We start from the raw sequence: 19354 nt of genomic DNA on the forward strand, positions 1-19354 counted from the left end.
TTTTTGGCTTAACACCATAAGCATTTATTCTATCACAGTTTCTGTGGGTCAGGAATATAGAAACAGCTAGGTGGTTCTGGCTCAGAGTCTCCCATGAAGTTGCAATTAAAATGTTTTCCAGGACTGCGTCTTCCAAAGACTTAACCAAGGCTGAATCTACCCTCAGTACTTTGCCTCTCAGGTCTCTCCATTGGTCTGCTTGAGTGTCCTCTCAGCATGGCAGTTGGCCTCTCCCAGAGCAAGCGATCTGAGAAAAAGAAAAAGAGAGACTGCAGAATCTTTTATGACCTCATTCTAAAAGTCACACATCGTCACCTTCTACTATCTTCTCTTCATTAGAAGTGTGTCACTAAATCCATTCCACCCCCAAAGGGAGAATTAGTCCCCTCTTTGAAAGGCACATCGAAGAATTTGTGGACATATTTTTAAAACCACTGTCCCCCTCTCCATTCCAGATGCTTCCCTGGGCATTGCACTCAATGGCCGAAGGCTCAGAAGCATGTTTTCCTAAGCAAACGAGACTTTGCTCCCTAGTTAAAATCTTGAGCCTCCCATAAGGTGGAAGTGGCTGCAATCCAGTTTGGATTTTGTGTTAGTGTTATTTTGACTGTTGGTCTAAAAGCAGCTTTTCCTTCCCACTACATTCAAATCACATAAAAGCAGAAATACTCTGACTGAAGTGGAGATAAAGGGTACAGTTTCAACATTTCTGCCCTCTCTGTGTCTCCTCCAGCGCTGATGGTTTGTGAGATGACTTCAGACAGAGCATGAAATCCCAACGGGGAAACTTTTTTTTGTTCTCTGTTTCTTCTTTTTCCCTTCTTGTGACTGCAGCATGAAGAAAGTCTCACTTGGGAGCTCATCTGTCTTGACTACTTTGGGTGAACTGGCTACAATCAAGAGAGAGAGAAAGTGAGATCCTCCAATTCTCACTATATTTTTCCATAAAATTTCACCTTTTTCTGTTTCACTTATATCTACTTTGTGGTTGCATTCTATTTCTGAAAGTTGATGATGCTGGGACTTTTAACTGAAAATTGTGAAGTTTCCTATTACAATAGATTTTATTTAAAAATAGACAGTTGAAAGGAGGAATACTGAGTAATAAGGTAATGGTGGCTGGTTTGGGGCAGAAATCGTGGAGGTGACATGTGAATGATTGGAATCTGGGGATCAGATCCTCAGATCCTCTAATCGGGGACCAGTCTCTTGATGCCTAGAAAGCCAGGCTTCTGGATAGCCAGAAGCCAAGTAGACCTCCAGGGCCCTACCCAGCACTTTCGCATAGCCCTGTGACCACTAGAGAGAGCTGTTGCATGGCAACCCACCAGTCATCTTGAAAATGAACATTTATTTGCAGTAATGTTGACCCGGTGGCTCAGAGGGTAAAGCGTCTGCCTACAATGCAGGAGACCTGGGTTCGACCCCTGGGTCAGGAAGATCCCCTGGAGAATGAAATGGCAACCCACTCCAGTACTCTTGCCTGGAAAATCCCATAAACAGAGGAGCCTGGTAGACTACAGTCCACGGGGTCGCAAAGAGTCGGACACGACTGAGCAACTTAACTTTCACTTTCACTTAATGGTGAGCCTGGCACCTTACTAAACACTTTAAAGGCAAAATCTTATTTAATCCTCACCCAGAGATGAGGACTCTATGACCTAAGGTCATCCAGACTGTGAGCAGCAGATTCAGGTTTCAGATTCCAGAAGTCAAACTCTAGAGCTCAAGCTCTTTGCCAGGGGTTACAGACTCACTATCCTCCAGCCAAATCAGCACATTTTCATTTTTACTGATTATTCTCCTATTGGGTACTAATTGCAAATGCATTCACCTATTCCCCCACCTCCAGCATACCAAATTGTCTTATGCTATTAGATGCTTGGCCCTAAAAGTAGGGTGCCTGATCTAGCAATAAAAATACTGGACACCTATTTGAGTTTGAATTTCAGGCAAACAATGAATATTTTGTGTATATGTCCCCAGTATTGTGTGAAACATACTTAAACTATGAATTATTCATTTGTGAGCTGAAGTCCAAATTTAACTGGGCTTTCTGTATTTTTTTTTCTGGAAAATTTACCCTAGTGGCATTTGCATTTGCGTCTCCCCCCTATACGCCATTCCCCCAGAGAGGGGAATATTTATTGAGCATCTACTCTGTGCAGGTTTTGAGTTGAGCCCAGAGCAGTCGAGGGCTCTGCAGCAGCTTCAGGCTGCAGTTCAAGCAGCACTTGTTTGAGCCATGTAATGAGACAGAACCCATGGTACTAGAAGTATCTGTGATGGATAAAGATGCCATGTGGCGTGTTTGACAAACCCCATGCCATCTTCAGCAGAGAACTGTACACCATTAGAAAAAACAGCCCCTCACTGGATCATCAAGTGACCGTGAGGCCAGAGCTTCCCATCATGCGCTAGGCACAGATATCCAGCAAGTTGTAAGGTCGGGCAGGACCTATAGCCATCCAACATCAGATAGAAGTAGTACAGCTAGCGTGAGTTTAAGGTCCAGGGGGCATAAATAAGCTGCAAGAATAAGTTAAGCATGAGGCCAGACATCCATGTCCCGTGTCACATGTCACCTACTAGTGTTTTTGCCCTCCCACTTATCTCTTGGTTCACACCTATGGCTACGTGACCAGTTGATGGAGGAGGAAAAAACCTGAGCATGGTCCTTTAAGAGGGTGGTGTAAACTGAAAACAGATGCTGTTTCACTATAGCTCTGCTCACTCAGGAGTGACCCTGAAAGATGAGAATGAGAAGGAATCCTGAAGTGGGCAAACTTCAGGCCACACACATGGTCATCCAATGGAGAAAAGAGAGAAATGGCCAGATAGTCACTGTTTTGTGGGCTGAAGAAAATGCCTTAATAATTTAATCATGGACCTGGAAGAAATAAGATTTAGAGATTGGGAATGCCAAAGCAGCTTTAGTAACTGCCACCGAAGGTATGTATGACCTGCCACCAACAAGGACCAGCACTGAGTGCCTGATGTGGTACCGTCCATTAGGGTGACCAACCAGCCTCTTGGCCCAGCAGAAGCGCTGAGGACTAGGACAACTGAGAACAGACAGCATTTCGAGTATCGGCTGAGGCCTTATGATCCGCTGCAATACCATGGACTCCAATTATTAATAGTATGGAAACTTCCCATGAATTACGACTGCATCAGTTTTGTAGGGAAGTCATAATACTATAGAAATGTATTTTCTCACAGTTTGGAGGCTGGACATCTAAGATCAGGGTCCCAGCAGGGCTGGTTTCCTCTGAGGCTCTCTCCTTGGCTCACAGGTGTCCTGCCTCTTGTTGCTTCTTCACATGGCGGCCCCTCCATGAAACCTCGCCTCTGGTGTGATCTCCTCTTCCTATTAGGATACCAGCCAGCTGGAGTAGGGCCCATCCTAATGACTTCATCTTAACTCGATCACCTTGATGAAGGCCCTGTCTCCAAATATAGTCACAGTCTGAAGCACTGGGCGGTTAGGGTTACAACATATGAATTTAGGGGGACACAGTTCAGTCCATATCACCTAGAATTCTGGAGTGGCTGAGCCTGCAGAGAGCAAACTTAATATGAATAGCAAGTCGGCCCAAGCAGTGAAAGGAGTGGGCTACAGATGCTGGCACTCTCCCCCTACCCCTCCTCAACTGGGCAGAGCCTCACAGCTCCGCCTTCTCTAGAGAACAGCTTTCAGCCAATAAGATGGGTCCCACCCCCTTGGGGGACAACCCGCCACAGATGATGGACTAATACGAGGTTGGGAAAGGCCAGTCCCTGTGCCTGAGAGTGGAACAACTCTGTGCTGTGCTTTTCCCTCCCTCTCATAGCAGATGATCAGAGCTATGGGAGGACCAGCTCAAGGCACTGAAAAGGGTGTGAATTCATGTGCCTGAGATGCTCACTGTTGGAGACAAGGGGGAAAGTTTATGGTACAATACAGCCTGTGAAATGAAAGACTCAAACTATGTGTGCTGATGTGGGGAAGACCTCCAAGACACATTAATGATGGGTGAGGGAATAAGGTGCAAAACACAGAGCAGACCCTGTGGGTTGACCCTTCTACAACTGTTGCAAAAGGATAAGTCCTTTCTGGAAGGACAGACCAGGAAGTATCTACAATGAATAAAACTCCAAGGGAGTAGAGTGGTTGGAATGAGGAAATTGTGCACCTGGGCTTCACTCCACATCCTTCTGTATTGGTGAAATCTTTATCCTACGCATGTAAGACTTTCCCCCAACACTTTACTATAAACATATTTACACATACAGGAAATTGCAAATAATTACAGTAAACCCCCATATACCTACACCTAGGTTCTGTAATGAACAATCTTCCATACTTGCCCTATCACATAAAGGTCTGTGCATCCTTCCATCTTATTTTTTATGCATTTCAAAGTAAATTGCAGATTGCAGTCCACTATGTCTTTAAACACTCCAGGAGACATTTCATTGACTAGAGTTCAGTAGCTGTGCAAGTTTTTTAACTTTAAGGTAAAATGTATATCAAATGAAATGCACAAATCTTTGTGTATGTATGTATCATTTTAAAATTATTTTGTTACACCTTTACCCTAGCATACACCTCTTTTTTCCTTTTCTATAAAGCCATTATTTTATTTTATTTTATTTTATTTTATTGTATTATATTTAGTGAGTTGGTTTTGTTGTTTGTTTGTTTTTTCAGCCTCACTGTGCAGCATGCAGGATCTTAGTTCCCCAATCAGGGATTGAACCCACACACCCTGCACTGGAAACCTGGAGTCAACCATCGGACCATCAGGGAAGTCCCCTCTGTGTATCATTTTTATACTTGATTTTCTTAAAGACTTTTTTAAAAAAAAAGAGTGCAGGCACTGGCAACCACTGCTGCACTTTCAACCAGCACGTATTGAGCCCCTACTCTGCGCCACATAGTGTGGCAATGCGCTGGGGGCGATTCAGCAGACAGGACCAAGTTGCAGTTCTCATGAGCTCCTCGTCCAGTGACGGGGGAAGAGAGCAAACAATAAGCACATAAAAGAATAAGTAAATAAGATCATTGTATATTGAGTGAAAGAAGCCAGGTGCAACCGGGTACGTACAATGTGTTCTGTTTATATGAAAACCAAGTACAGACAAAACCAATTTACGGTAGGGAGAAATGAGAACCCACTCCCCCTACGGGGACAGAGGGTGTGAAATTGACTGGAAAGGGGCGAAAGGGAACTTGCTCAGGGGATGGTGAAATTCTGTATTTTGATACAGGTTTGGGTTGCACAGGTGATTTGACCCATATTTGTCAAATCTCAGCAAATGAACTCTTAAGATCTGTGCTTCTCACTGTGTACTGAAAGTTTTTCCACTGCAGCCCACTGATTGGACAGCCCCCAGGATCACTTCAATGGTTCCAGAGAGTTCTCTAGCTAAAGACCAGTGCGCATCTATCAAGCAATGTCGACAGCCTTATCAAAAGTGATATTTCCAAAGCGCTTAATGTTTTTCTGCTCCTTTCTGTCCCTGCATGGTTCCTTGAGGGCTGTGATGTTTGAGCCTGTGTGTTCTGAATGGTCAGTTCCACTGTAAGCCTCAGACCCTTTTGGTCCCAGTTGCCTTGGCAATGTCATCACCAAACTTTTTTGGAGAGAGACCAAGGGAGCCAATCTGGGAGGCCAGGGCAGACGTGGCCCCTACTTTCTCATGGGCACACGACTTTGATCTCATTGGGGAGAAACTGAACATCATAGAGGAGGCAGCCTATGTTGAATTCCAGGTACCAGACAACTGGAAACAGGTACAGCTTGGCCTCCTTCAAGCTGAGAGCCCAGCAGCAAGTAAGGTTGAATCACCATACACGCTCTGAGGACTAGGTGGGAAGGGTACTCACATCTGCAATTTAGTCTGAAATGCATCAAACAAACATGGATGGGCAGAATTTAGGTGGTAACACCAATGGCAACCCACTCCAGTACTCTTGCCTGGAAAACCCCAAAGTGCTGCAGTCCATGGGGTTGCATTGGAGAAGCAAATGGCAACCTACTCCAGTGTTCTCGCCTGGAGAATCCCAGGGACAGAGGAGCCTGGTGGGCTGCCGTCTATGGGGTCGCACAGAGTCAGACACGACTGAAGCGACTTAGCAGCAGCAGCTGCAGCAGCAGCAACATGTAGTGTTAGATGTAAAACTAACTGCTCTGTGTTTGAAACTTTCTTAAGAAAACACTAGGTCTCTGGCTATACTGCAGAGAGGAGTTATGAGGGGGCCAGACCAGACTGACTGCAGTTGCCTCAGGGAAGAAATGAGACCTGAGCTGAGGCCCGGCAGTGGCATGGAGAGGAGGTAGGCCAGAAACACCATTTGGGGGAGACTCCAGAGGCGACCAGGAAGGTGAGAAATGACTGAAAACAGGCCAGAAGTCAGGGCCCCGTGAAAGCCCAGAATGACCTCTCCCAAGAGCTGCAGATCCTGAAAGTGCAGAGATGATGGGCAGGAGAGTGTCCTGAACGACCCTTCCCAACACAAAGGGGAATGTTGAAAAGAGGCCCTGCGATGCCACCAACTCCCAGGTGGGTCTCCTGGGTCACCCACTAACTCCCTCTTTCTCCTCTCCTGGAGGACCGAGTGACCCAATGAACACTGGAACCTCCGTGGGGTGACTTCGAGGGAGGTGCCAGATGGGTCCCTGTGCTCTCCTTCCAGCCTCCAGGAAGTTGAGATAAGCCCAAAGCAAGACATTCACAGGCCAGGGAGGTCCCAAGTTCAGAAAAGACGCAAAGAGATTTGAGAACTCACTCGGTCTGGGTTTTGGAGCCTCCACTGGTGCCAAGGGACACAGCCACCCACACGGTAAGAGATTTGTCCTCCAGGTCAGTCACACTCAGAAAGAGCTCCTCGCCTTTCTTGGTGCATGACAGAGAGCTTGGTGCAGGTTTTCCAGAAGCCGGGCTGCCTCCCACACCATCGCTGGGAGTGAGAAAGGGGATTCCCCTTCTGCTCTTTCTCAGTCCTCCGCAGAGTTTGGGTATATCTTGAAAGCCTCTCCAGCCACTGCCTGTTCTCCCCCCTAGGTGCCTTGAGCGGGCGACATTTCCCAGCTAGAACCCCACAGCTCATGCTGTGGCTCACCGTGGCTTTAGAAAAAGTATGTCACCTCTCTGAAGGGGAATCATCCAACTCCAGGCATTGGAGTGGGCTTAAATGGGTTAACTCAAACAAGGGTGCATAAGTGCTCACTAAGCTTAATTATAGACTTTATCTTATCTTAATTATAGCCATTATCTCATCACTATAATCCTGCTGTCACCTTTTTTTCTGAGAAGCGATATTGTTCTTTCACTTTTGGCAGTGTTATACAATTTTCTGTTAGAAGTGGAAAATCAAATGTATTTAAGTTTGAAACTGATTCCATTTACCAAAATGCGTGCTGAGTAAATAGCAATCTCAAGGGCAGGCAGATATTGCAAAATGTAAATGCAGTTGTGGCAGGCAAGGGAAGGTGGTACACAAAGCGCAGGAGATGATGGCTGGAAGGTTGAGAGCACAAGTTTCAGAGTCAGATGAACTGGAGTTCAAATCCTGCCATCGTGTCTCCAAAGCTGTGCGCGCTTGAGCCAGTCTTCCCACCTTTGTGCACCTCCATTTCCTTATGTACAATGGGGAGAGCTTCCCTGGTGGCTTCATGGTAAGGACCCCACCTGCCAATGCAGGAGACTAGGGTTTGATCCCTGGGTTGGCAAGATCCCCTGGAGAAGGAAATGGCAACCCACTCCAGTAGTCTTGCCTGGGAAACCCCATGAACAGAGGAGTCTGATGGGCTAAGGTCCATGGGGTCACAAAGAGTCAGATATGATTTAGCTACTAAACAACAACAACAATGTGGGGAATAGCAATGACCTTGCAGGTGGAGGCTGTATCTGGCAGGTAGTGAGCCCTCAGAGGTGGTAGGGCTGTTCCTAGACTATAAAAGTCAAACAAGAGATTTATACAAGGAGTGTGTGTGTGGTGTGTGGATGGAGGGCATCCAGTTCCCAGGCTGGATGAAACCATTAAAGCCTCGTGATGCTCTGGTGGTACACTTCCAGCATCCCAGGTTTGCCTTTATTTTTGGTCTCTGTTCTCCAGAGGCCCACAGGGTCCTGCTCAGTCTCAATTCAGGGAACTGGGTGATGATATCTCTGGCCACTTCTGCCAAAATGGGCATAGTCCTGCCTCAATTTGGAGAACAGGCATTGAGTTGGACATATTTCTGAGTTCCAGGCCATGGATCTGAGTCTCATATGATTAAAATTTCAATCCCTTGGTCCTCTGTTTCAGTGTAACAAACTCAATTAGTAGTTGGAGGAGAAGTGATAACTAGAACTTTTATCTAAGTAGATTTTAACTTCCAATGTGGTATTAATATATACATAATTTCAGCCATTGGCCACTACACATCTCCTTTTTCTCCTAATATCTGATCTAAAGCAATTTCATTTTCTAAAAATTTAATAGTTAGAAGAGAATACCTTGAGACCATAACTACAGCTACCAACTGCCAGCAGACATTGTTTTGAGAGTGGCTGGTGGCATCCCAAGTCTGACACAGCTCAGAAAACTCAAGTTCTTCCTAATTCAAGGACTTGTCTAAAGTCGGGTCTATAATGCCACCTAGTATTACCTTGGACATCTGAACCACAGCTACTCCATTTTTACTTTCAGCTGCATTTCTCTCCTTAATGGCCAAAGCAGATGTCACCGACAGTTAATGATTTTGTTGTTTTTTCTGTATATGAGAAGATACAAGAGTTTGGGCTCTTAAAAATCATTTTCTGAAAGTGCCTATCTAGAAGCCTGTTCTACCAGTTTTTCCCGGAGCACAAGTTGCTTCATTCCTGATCTCCACCCTGAACTCCTTTCAAGGTATGTAGAAGGTCAGTGGCCATTGACCTAATTCTTGCAGAGACTGACAGCAAATGCCAGTTCGCAGTTGGCAGGGCCCCTTCGGGGTCATGAATACAACCATGGCTTGAGGAGCAGTTTATGACCATTTCATCCCATGATGCTAGGAATGTTCATTCCCAGGTCTGGCAAAAGTTTCAGTAATAGGCCACTCAATGTGCTAGGTCTTATCAACAGTGGCCAAAAATCTGGACTAGGTCTTATTAACAGTAACCAAAGGTCTCTGGACCATCTGTCTTACTAGTCCCTTATATTCAGGAAAATATTCCCCCTGTTGCCTCTTCCCATATCTAGAGTTACACTATTATAATCATTGATCTCACATGGGACTATATCATCATTTTATCAGAGGTTTAGTCATACATTTGGTAATGAAAGAAACAATTTCATAAAACAGGCAATATAAAAAAATAATATAGCAAGCAGTATTAGTAAGGTCATAAGGAAGAATATAAGTCAAGAACTTCCATTAGGTGCAACCCAGTATATCTCAGGTCTCTGACTTAGTCTGTTCTGTACCAGTCCTTATCTTTAAGGGAAATCATATATTAGCACTGTCCATAAGGCACCCAGCCCAGTTTTATAGTTTACTAGACTGATTATCCTTAGTATGATTTAACTGTTCCCAATATAGAGAAGCCTTTAAACTTAAATTACCATACTGTACATAAACCTATCCCATAATTATGGTTTTATTCCTTTTATTCCAAGCTCAATTTTGCCTGTTGCTCTGATTGAGCTTGAGCATAGAGGAAAATTCATGTTTATGGCAAGGATCAGAGCAGGCATTATTAGTTTGCCAGGTGAGGGAATTCTACCCATTAATATAAATAGTGTCTTGAACAGGACTATAACTTTTTTCTTTTAAAATGTATTTCCTAAAAGCCAACCAATTAGAGCCTTAGAGTGGAGAAATCCACCAAAGTAACTCAGAAGTCATGTAATTGGCCACAAATCTAAAATTGGATTGATTTTTAAACATAGCATGGGATCGTGCCCATGGTAGAAAAACATTTGATTGATATGCAAAGTTCAAGAAGTCAAGAAAGCATTATAAATAATGATATGAGTCAGGTCGAGGCTCTTGAGCTAGCTATCTACTTCTGATGTTGTCTTCTTCTTACGCTAGTAAGAGTGTAGTTTCTCCTCTGTTTGAGCATTGTTTTAAGGTGAGTCTTAGTAAATACAGACCTCTGTTAACAGAACTGGAATTTAATATCCACTGAAACACAATCTGTTTTATCTCTAACAATTAACCTCATTTTTACCAAAGTACCAGGCTTCCCTGGTGGCTCAGACAGTAAGGAATCTGCCTGCAATGCAGGAGACCAGAGTTCGATCCCTGGGTCAGGAAGACCCCCTGGAGAAGGAACTGGTAACCCACTCCAGTATTCTTGCCCGGGAAATCCCATGGACAGAGGAGCCTGGCAGGCTACAGCTCATGGGATCACAAAGAGTCAGACATGACTGAGCAACAAACAGTTTCAGTTTTCAGTTTTTACCAAATATAGCTAAATTAAGACTAGTCTGTTTGCAAAATAAGCCTGGTCTCAATAAACTTGGCCTGATGATTTATATAAACTATAATTGATGATATAGGCCTATTTTGCTTTGCTGAAACTTTTATAGAGTTTCAGACTGAACTTTTACAAGACTTCTCAGGGCTAGGAAAGTCATGCCAAGAGCTTGTCACAGATATCACCTGACAGGTCAAGGTGAATTTCTCCCTTTTCAAGGTCGCCAACATACCTTGAGATTTCTGTACCTGTTAGTGAGTTAGCCTTCCTAATTTATCCTATAAAACTGCTGGGAACCTAAAAGTTTCCAATCTCTGTAGGGATCAGACAGAGAGAAAAGGGAAGTATTTCAATTCTGTTTTCAAAGGTATAATTTACCAAGTGACTTTAAGTCATAATGAGTTTGAGGGGAAGGTTTTCCTTACACCTGGAAAACACAGATCAAACCAATAATTTTTCAGATGGAAACCATAAAAATTATAACTATAGTTACCAGTTCACTCAGTCGTATGTAACTAATCCTTTTTGTTAATAGTTTTATGAAGCCGTCAGGTTTCCCATCAGGGCTTCCTAGGTGGCGCTAGCAGTAAAGAACCCGTCTGCCAATGTAGGAGACATAAAAGACGCGGGTTCAATCCCTGAGTCGGGAAGATACCCTGGAGGAAGGCATGGCAACCCACTCCAGTATTCTTGCCTGGAGAATCCCACAGACAGAGGAGCCTGGCAGGCTGCAGTCCACAGGGTTGCAAAGAGTCAAACATGACAGAATCAACTTAGCATGCATGCATGCAGGTTTCCCATTAGAATTCTTCAATTTCTTAGTTCAGCTTTATGGTGGGGTTTCCCTTGTGGTTCAGCTGGTAAAGAATCCACCTGCAATGCAAGAGACCCCAGTTCAATCCCTGGGTTGGGAATCCCCTGGAGAAGGGAAAGGCCACCCACTCCAGTACTCTGGCCTGAAGAGTTCCATGGACTGTAGTCCAGGGGTTGCAAAGAGTGGGACATGACTAAGCAACCTTCACTTTCTTTCTTTTTCTCAGCATTATGGTATGATAGTCAGAAACTTGTATTTATCCAAAAATTCTTTCTACAAATCTTGAGGAGGGAGCATTTTTGCAAAAAGTTTAGAATGAAACTGTAAATGTCTATGAATGACAAAAAGATTTAAAACCCACAGTGAAAAAAAATAGATTACAATGCAACTGACAAATAAACTTGGCTACTGCTGTAACATACAACACTTGCAGATCATTAGAATCATAATTGATAATATTTCACCAAGACATATCAGAATTTTAGAAACTCCATATAATTTCTAGGATATCTATATTAATAACACTTACCAAACAATAAAACTTTAGATTTACTGCTCATCAGACAATACTTCCCATGTACTTTAACACAGCACATGAACCTAATTTGTTTAATATCTCTCCATGGGGTGTTTCAGGAGCCCTTTGAAGAATCCCAAAATTAGCTAGAGGTCAAAAGGACTTCATTAGAATTTTCTTTGGGAAGTTTTGTCAAGAAAATATCAAAATGAAAACTTTTCAATATTTTCCTTGACAAAACTCAGTCAGACAGAATCAAAAACCACTGTGAAACAATAGTTATTCACTTAGCCAAAGAAACAATAAAAAATGTGAAAGACAAATACAGAGCAGACGACTTAAAGGCCACAACACTGGAATTTCAAGTTACCAAAATCTAGAGAGACTATTTTTAGATAGGTATTCGTAAAACATAATTATTCCTATAGAGTTTACCTAAAATCTCTTAGCTCATTTGCATTTAATTCACTTATAAAATTTCATCATACCAAGTTATTTTTCTTGCTGACAAATTTGCAACAGATGTAATAAAACCTTATTTAATTTTTATTAAACCTAGGCCCAGTAAAAGTATTACACTTAATGTTGATGACTGTAAAAGTATGTCTATTTTCATTAGATCAACAAGTTTATACATTAATTCCAGATATTAATTTAATACTAAATATTTCCCAGTTTGCATGAATCTGAAACAAATTCTGGCCAGTTACCTTCTGTACTTTGCAGAATTTATATAAGCACTTAATTTCTTTAAGCCAATTAAATAGAGCTCATTGACAAATTAGCTTTGATAATACCCTCCAAAAGTAAAGTCAAAGATAATGTCCACATACACATAAAGCAGACACAATGTGAGATCTCATAGCTTCACTTGCTAAACTTTCTCATGAATCAGAAATTATAATATAAAACTCACTAGTTTATAAGCAACAGTTGGAATATATAACCTGTTAAAAGGCTTCTTCCTTGTTATATTTTTTTTCCCTCAGTCTTAGGAATTAGAGATGGCCTAAATAAGATAAGTATTCCTGAGAGCCCTGGTTTCAAGACCTCAGTCATGTCTGTCTCTGCAGCCCCATGGACTGCAGCCCACCAGGCTCCTCTGTCCATGGAATTTTCCAGGCAGGAATACTGCAGTGGGTTGCCATTTCCATCTCCAGGTCTCAAGGCACAGGGAAAGAAAATCAAGTTCTCCTAGTAGGACTTGTTCCAAGGTCAGAATTCTGAAAAGACATTTTTATCAAGCTTGCCTTTTATAGGCAAAAAGAACTAGTTTGGGAATTTTTTGTTTTACCTAAACCAATTTTCTCTGGAATCTAAACAATATCATGGCCACATAATGTTGTAATAAAATAGCATCCCTTTCTTAGTCATAGGCTCACAGCTAAAATATTTCCAGTCAGACAGAATTCACTGAAGACAGCTCTGCCGTGGAACAGAACCAGAATTTCCCACTTCACAAGGCAAAATGGCCATCACAAATCACAACACACAACACAAAGTATTAACATGAGGCACAAATAGGCAAAACCATCCTCATCACACACTCCCTTAAATACAAAATTAGAATCTCTCAGAAAACCTCCTACAGAGATACAGAACTTCAGATCTGAGCACTGAGAATAAAGAGAAATAGCTCAGATCTTCAAAGATTTCAAAGAGAGGGAAGAAAGGCAGGTTGAAAGAAGTGGGTAAGGAGAAGGGACAAAAGAGATGACCTTACAGACGTCTCCTGCCACCTGCAATGCTCAGATATTACAGGACTTTCCCTTGGGTTTCCAGGAAGAAAGGCCAGGAACTCCACCCTAGCAGAAATCAGAAACCAGATATGAGATCAGACTCTGAGTTCTCTGCCCACCAGAGGTGATCAGGCTCCAACCCTCAGATCAGGCTGAGACCTCTCAACCAGACTCCTGCATTCAGGATAAAGGCAGAAGAAAAAAGGATAGGATAGGAGGAGATGAAAAGAGGAAAGGGAAAGAGGTCAACAGAGTCTCTTGTTCCTTACCCGGTCAGGGTCAGGGCACTCTGACCAACCATCTGCATCAGGAGGAGGCCAGGGACAAAGGGTCCCAGATAGTGACCACTGGGTCTGGTCCATTGGCAGGCAAGCTTGTTCCCAAGTACCCCAAGTGATCGGGATGTCAGTCGTGGCAAAGAAGAGATCCCACCAGAGTCGCCATTTGTTGCAGGAAGAGGGCCTCCTTCAGGGCCTGAGAGTGGGCACTCATCTCATACTCAACAGTGAATTGTCCGAGGAGACGCACGTTTGTCAAAGCATGAGATTTTATTGGGAAGGGGTGCCTGAGCAGAGGGTGGGAGGGCAAGGGAACTCAGGACAACTGCTCCACCACGTGGCTCACAGTCTCAGGCTTTATGGTAATGAGACAACTTATGACCTGTCTCTGCCCAGTCATTCTGATTCAGGGTCTTTCCTGGCCATGCGCATCGCTCAGCTAAGATAGATTCCAGTGAGAAGATGAGATGCTGAAAGCTTGGTAGGACGTATGGACTGGCATCTCCTTTCTCCTTTTGACGTTTCCCAAATTCTTCTGGGAGGTGGTGTTCATTCCATATTCCTTCCCAGGACCTCCTGTTGTATGATAGCTCATGGTTACTACTGTGGTTAGTAATAGTAAAGGGATTACTATTGTGCCTGGCCAGGAGGTGTGGGAGTGGGCAGTGGCTTTCATCAGTGGTTCTCCTAACATTTTGAGGGTTAAGTGAGTTAATTGGTGCTTAGAACAGGCCTGGGAAGGGCTTATGTGTCTGTGTGGTTCCATTCCCACATCCACAGCTGAGCCAAAGTCAGCTGCTGCTGGGTGACCTCAGTGATGAGGGCAGGGCCCAAGCCCTTTCTGACAGCAGAGGGTCATCTGTGCCCTCCACAGGGCTCCCCCTAGCTCCCTCCGGGGGCCCCTAATGTGGCCCCTGAGAGATGGAAAAAGAGAGACAGAAGGAGACAAGAAGAAAGAGATAAAGACATAGAGAAGCCAGTCTGTGTGAGAGATAGAGAGAGAGGCCCTGGGAGAAATGGCATCACAGAGTTCAGACAATCAGCATTCACAGGCCTGGTTTAGGAGGCCAGACCACACTCTCCTTCTGCCTGAGGGAAGTTCCATTGCAGCCTGTGGCTTTCTGGGGTGAGCCAAGGGTCTACTAGGACCCCCGCCCTGCTAGTGCTCAGTTCCCATCGTCCACCTCCAACCCCGGGTCTTGTTTCCAATGGAAATGGCCCAAGCCCACTCAGATGTTACCCAAAAACTGGTTGCAATGCTTGGTGGGTGCTGAGCCAAAGATCAGAAGTAAGGACTTGTTACTTGCAGCCAGCAAAAACACCGGGCTTTTTTCCCAAAGCAGTGTCTCCCTGAACGGCAAAATTGGGGAAGTTTAAAGCTAAGCGTACATGTATATTCGTGAAGGGCTTGAGCAGAGGAGAATTCAGCACAGACATGGGGCCAAGGTCTTCAGAGTCCAAGCTCTAGCTGACTGAAGTCAGGAAAGCCAACATCATCATTCCATCCACGCCTGAGTGGGGGCCTGAGTTCCTGCAAAACCCAAAGGCTGTATGAGATTGTTAGGTATATCCCACAAGGAGGAAATTGGACTCTGTTTTGTCACTGAGCTATTGTTTCTCGACAGCTTTTCCTTTGTTCCTGCATTCACTCACTTCCTTTGAAATCATTGATTACTGAGAACTGTTCAAGGGCAAGCACTGTAGCCAAGTTTAGATCATAAAATGGCTTAAGCCAAAATGGCTTCTCTTATGTCAAGAAAGCCTTCTTTGTCCTCTTTCTCCAGAGGAAGAGACAGACAAGCCCCTGACTCACTCTCCAAAACCCACCTCCTTTCTTTGTCCTTCCACTTGGAAGGTGCTCTTCTCTTCATTCTCCATGTCAGCTTCTCCAACTCACCAGCCCAGATGAAAAGTCACCTCTTCCGTGAAGCCTTCTCAACCATTACTCTCCCCAAGCAGGTAGGGCACCCTCTCCAGGCTGCTGGCCACTGTCACACTCAAGACACGTGTGGGCCAAGCTACATGCTCTATCACCTGACACCTTTTGCCTGAGTCCCACACTCTGGCCTTTGTATTGCTTGCCTGGCCCTGCTAACACCCCTGTGCCAACCTCCATCACAGCACATCCAGGAGAGCGGAGGTTTATTGCAGTTTCAGCCCAGTAGCTCTGCCTGGATTTCCCTTTCTTAGAGCACTTGCTTACCAAGGCCAAGCTGACCACCACCTGATTCCATGCTACCTCATTAATGAGAAATCACAGTCTTTAGCTCTCTCCCTGCTTTGACCCTCATATGACCTGTCCTTTCTGTCCCTGTAAGACCCCCCACACACACACACACCCTTGACTGTGAGTCCTACAAGGGCAAGGCATACCTGACCTTCCTTGCAATGTCCCTCTTAGATCTAGGAGTCTGGTTTAGCCAAGTTTTGTTTGCATTGAATCTTAATCTATTCCTGCCCCACAAAAGAGGAATTGTACCCATGAAGTTCCAATACAGATTTCTTTTTTTTCCTTTCTTGGTGGTTCCGGGACTAAAGTGAAGGGACTTTTGTTCCAGCTATCAACCTTGTCCCTGACAGTGCTTCCCAGGAATCCTGAGTTGGAGGGGGCTTGTGGGCCAGCTCTGGGAAAAGAATGAGCTTTCCTCCACCTCCTTGTCCTCTACCCAATCTTTATTTATTCATTTTCATGGGATTGTTTTTTGATCCAAAATATGAATTCAGCGTAACCTTTGTTTAATTCTGAAAACAGAAAGACAACGGTAAAGGTCACCGATGATGACACAAACCAAGAAAAAAGCGTTGTTACTGTTTGGGTGTATTTCCTTCCAGTATCTAGATGGAAAAAAAAAAAATTTTATATGAAGCAGAAGAAACTATTTCTTTTTTCACTTGCTAAGAGTCTTTAATTAGGTTCTCCATATTGCTTTGTGACGGCTGCCTGGTGGCCCACAATTTATTTGACAAATCCCCTGTCGATAGACACTTAAACTGGTGCCACTTGATACATAATGTTGCAGTGTGCACCCAAACAGTTTATTTGTCAACATCATCAACCTCCTGGTTCCAACTGGTCTAGGGTCTACATGCTTGTGGGTAGCATATAGTTAACTTCTTCCACCTGGTAGGGGTTTCAGTATCTGTGACACAGATCGAATGACATGGCTCAGGATATTACCTGTAGCTCCAGAGGAGGAGCTAAAGGAACTTGGCCATATAATGGCTAAACTAATCTTATTTGGTCTTGCTTCGCCATTTTCCTTTATTTCTTCATTTTCTTGCTATTCTGATTAAATTCATTCTTAGGAACACAAAGAAGGAGGCCAAAGTTTTTCTACAGAGAGGAGGTAGGGGTGGGAGCGGGAAAGTTTTTCCCAGGAAGCCCCATAGGAAGCTGCTCGGTTACACTAACGGTCCATTTTGCCCACATCACTGGGCAATTCCCTCGGACAGAATTTACGCACCCCTTGGGTCATGGATATGAGTCTTCTTAAGAACAAATTTGCTCTCTAGAAAAGGTCATTCCACACTGCATATTTACCAAGCTCCCACTGCTATAAGCAAAGGTTATCAGAGCCAGCCTGACCCACAGCATCAAAGAGTCCAATATCTAACAGTTATCTAACAGTTAGGGAGCCTAAGGCCCAGAGATAAGAACTGATTTATCTAAAGGCCTTAGCACACTCTATGTTGTCTAGAGATTTTCTCCCTACTCAGTTATCTCTCTGACATTTTGCAAGGGAATGCAAAATCTTCAACAAGGATGCAGGTGGGATGGAGAGAGGATATAGCATCTATATTGCTCACGGCAGACATCGCTAATCAATCATCATAATTTCTTCCAACACTTGAGGACATCTCCAGCAGTCATTATCATGCAACAGGACTTGGCCCAAGAGGTGAAATGTTTCTGGTGGCATTTTTGGTGCCAACAAAGAGCCTTTTCAAATTGTGGGCTTGAGCCCATTTGAGTGAATGTTTCATGTGGCTTCCTTCTTGCCCTCTGAGACAGAAAAAGTCCACAAGTTCTCCTGGTTTCCATCTGTCTAACCCTGCCGTGTTCTCAGAGACCCTTTCTGGTTTTCCGCAGATTTCCGAGAAAAGGGTGCCCCTCATCCCACTTGGAGTGATGTGCTGGGCTGGGACAGGAGGGCAGAATGGGCTGCCTGAGTCAGACAGAACTGGGCCCAGATCCTGGCTCCACAGTTATAGCTGTGAGGCCATGGGCAAGTCACTGTCCTTCTCCAAGAGCCTTCCTCATCTAGGAAACAGGGGTGTTAATACTGCTCTTCTCTCCCTCCTGGCCCCTGCTTTTGGTGATGTGTAGAAAAGAGATGGTCTTTTTCACTCTGCCACTTTGCCGTGTTGGAGTGAACAGCTCTGGTTCAACAGCAAACTCTCCCCATGCTTAACCCATGTTTCTGTGCTATCGGCTTGGCAGGGGAAAGGAGCTCGCTTGCTCTCTCTCTGTCTCTCTCTGTCTCTCTGCCTGTCTGTCTCTCTCTCTCTCACACACACACACGCAGGAACACACATTCACCTTTTCTTCCTCTCTGGCTCCATCTGGATGGATCACAGGCAGGGAGAAGAGGGCAGGAAGCAGGAGAGAGTTACCTGGATTGGTACTGTTGCAAGATGGCTTCCTGGAGAGGCAGAAACTGTTTAGAGTTGAGTCTCATGGGCACCTTCATGGGGGTGTTTCACATCTTCATGCCAGGCCTCTCAAGCCGCAGCGCCAGAGGAGGGCAGAGCTTCTCCAATCGCTGACCCCCTACATGCCACCCCAGCTTCTGGTTCTCTGGCACCCCTTCCTCACTGCCCAGAGGCTGAGAATGGGAAGACCGGAAATCAGCCCCAGACCAGATCGCTCTCCTGCAGGGTCCACACCAGGCCTTTGGAAAAGCACACAGAGACACACACACACTTTGACCACATCCTTAGCAAGCAGAGAGCAGTAATTTTTTCCCTCTCAAATGCCACTCTGCCCACCTGAGCTGATGACGTCAGCTCCTCAGCCTGTTTCTCTCAGGAATGAGACAGGATCCTGTCCATCGCACGTCCCAGGTCCAGGGTCGCACCCCTCTAGGCCTGGACTAGGGCACACAGCCCTGCTCGCCTCACTGAGCCAGTGGGGGAGGGGCCCACGGCTGTCTGCTGAGAAGCATCTTCACAGACCTGCCTGCTTTGCCCTCTCGACTCCTTTCTCACCTTAGTCTGGGCCAGGAGCCCCCATAGGAAGAACCCAAGAGCGCTGCCACTGCCTCCTGGCTGCCTGCTCACACTGCGGGCTGGCTCCTCCTCTTGCTTTATAGCTTCTGAGGAAGTGTGGCGCCTCCGGCGATACTTGAGCTTGGGGACTTGAGGAAGTGCTGGGGAGGACACTCATCCGTGGGCAGCAGTCAAGCAGCTTGAGGCAGATACTGCCTCTGAACTGGGACTTGAAGGTCAATTATATTAATATTTCAATAATAATAATCGCCTTTCCCTGATGGCTCAGATGGCAAAGAATCTGCCTGCAATGCAGGAGACCTGGTTCGATCGCTGAGTCAGGAAGATCCCCTGAAGAAGG

General features: G+C 44.9%; 1 long non-coding RNA gene across 1 annotated transcript; it reads right to left on the minus strand.

Annotated features, from left to right (window-relative positions):
* LOC138417148 (uncharacterized) lies at positions 1–19120 on the minus strand. Its single transcript, XR_011248001.1, has 5 exons — positions 18775–19120; positions 18400–18677; positions 15175–15316; positions 13777–14361; positions 1–247 (listed from the first exon to the last, which is right to left on the minus strand). It is a non-coding gene; the product is annotated as an uncharacterized lncRNA (long non-coding RNA).
* Between the last annotated feature and the right edge of the window lie 234 nt (positions 19121–19354).

This window comes from Ovis canadensis, chromosome 13 (assembly GCF_042477335.2).
Source record: "Ovis canadensis isolate MfBH-ARS-UI-01 breed Bighorn chromosome 13, ARS-UI_OviCan_v2, whole genome shotgun sequence".
Lineage (NCBI taxonomy): Eukaryota > Metazoa > Chordata > Mammalia > Artiodactyla > Bovidae > Ovis > Ovis canadensis.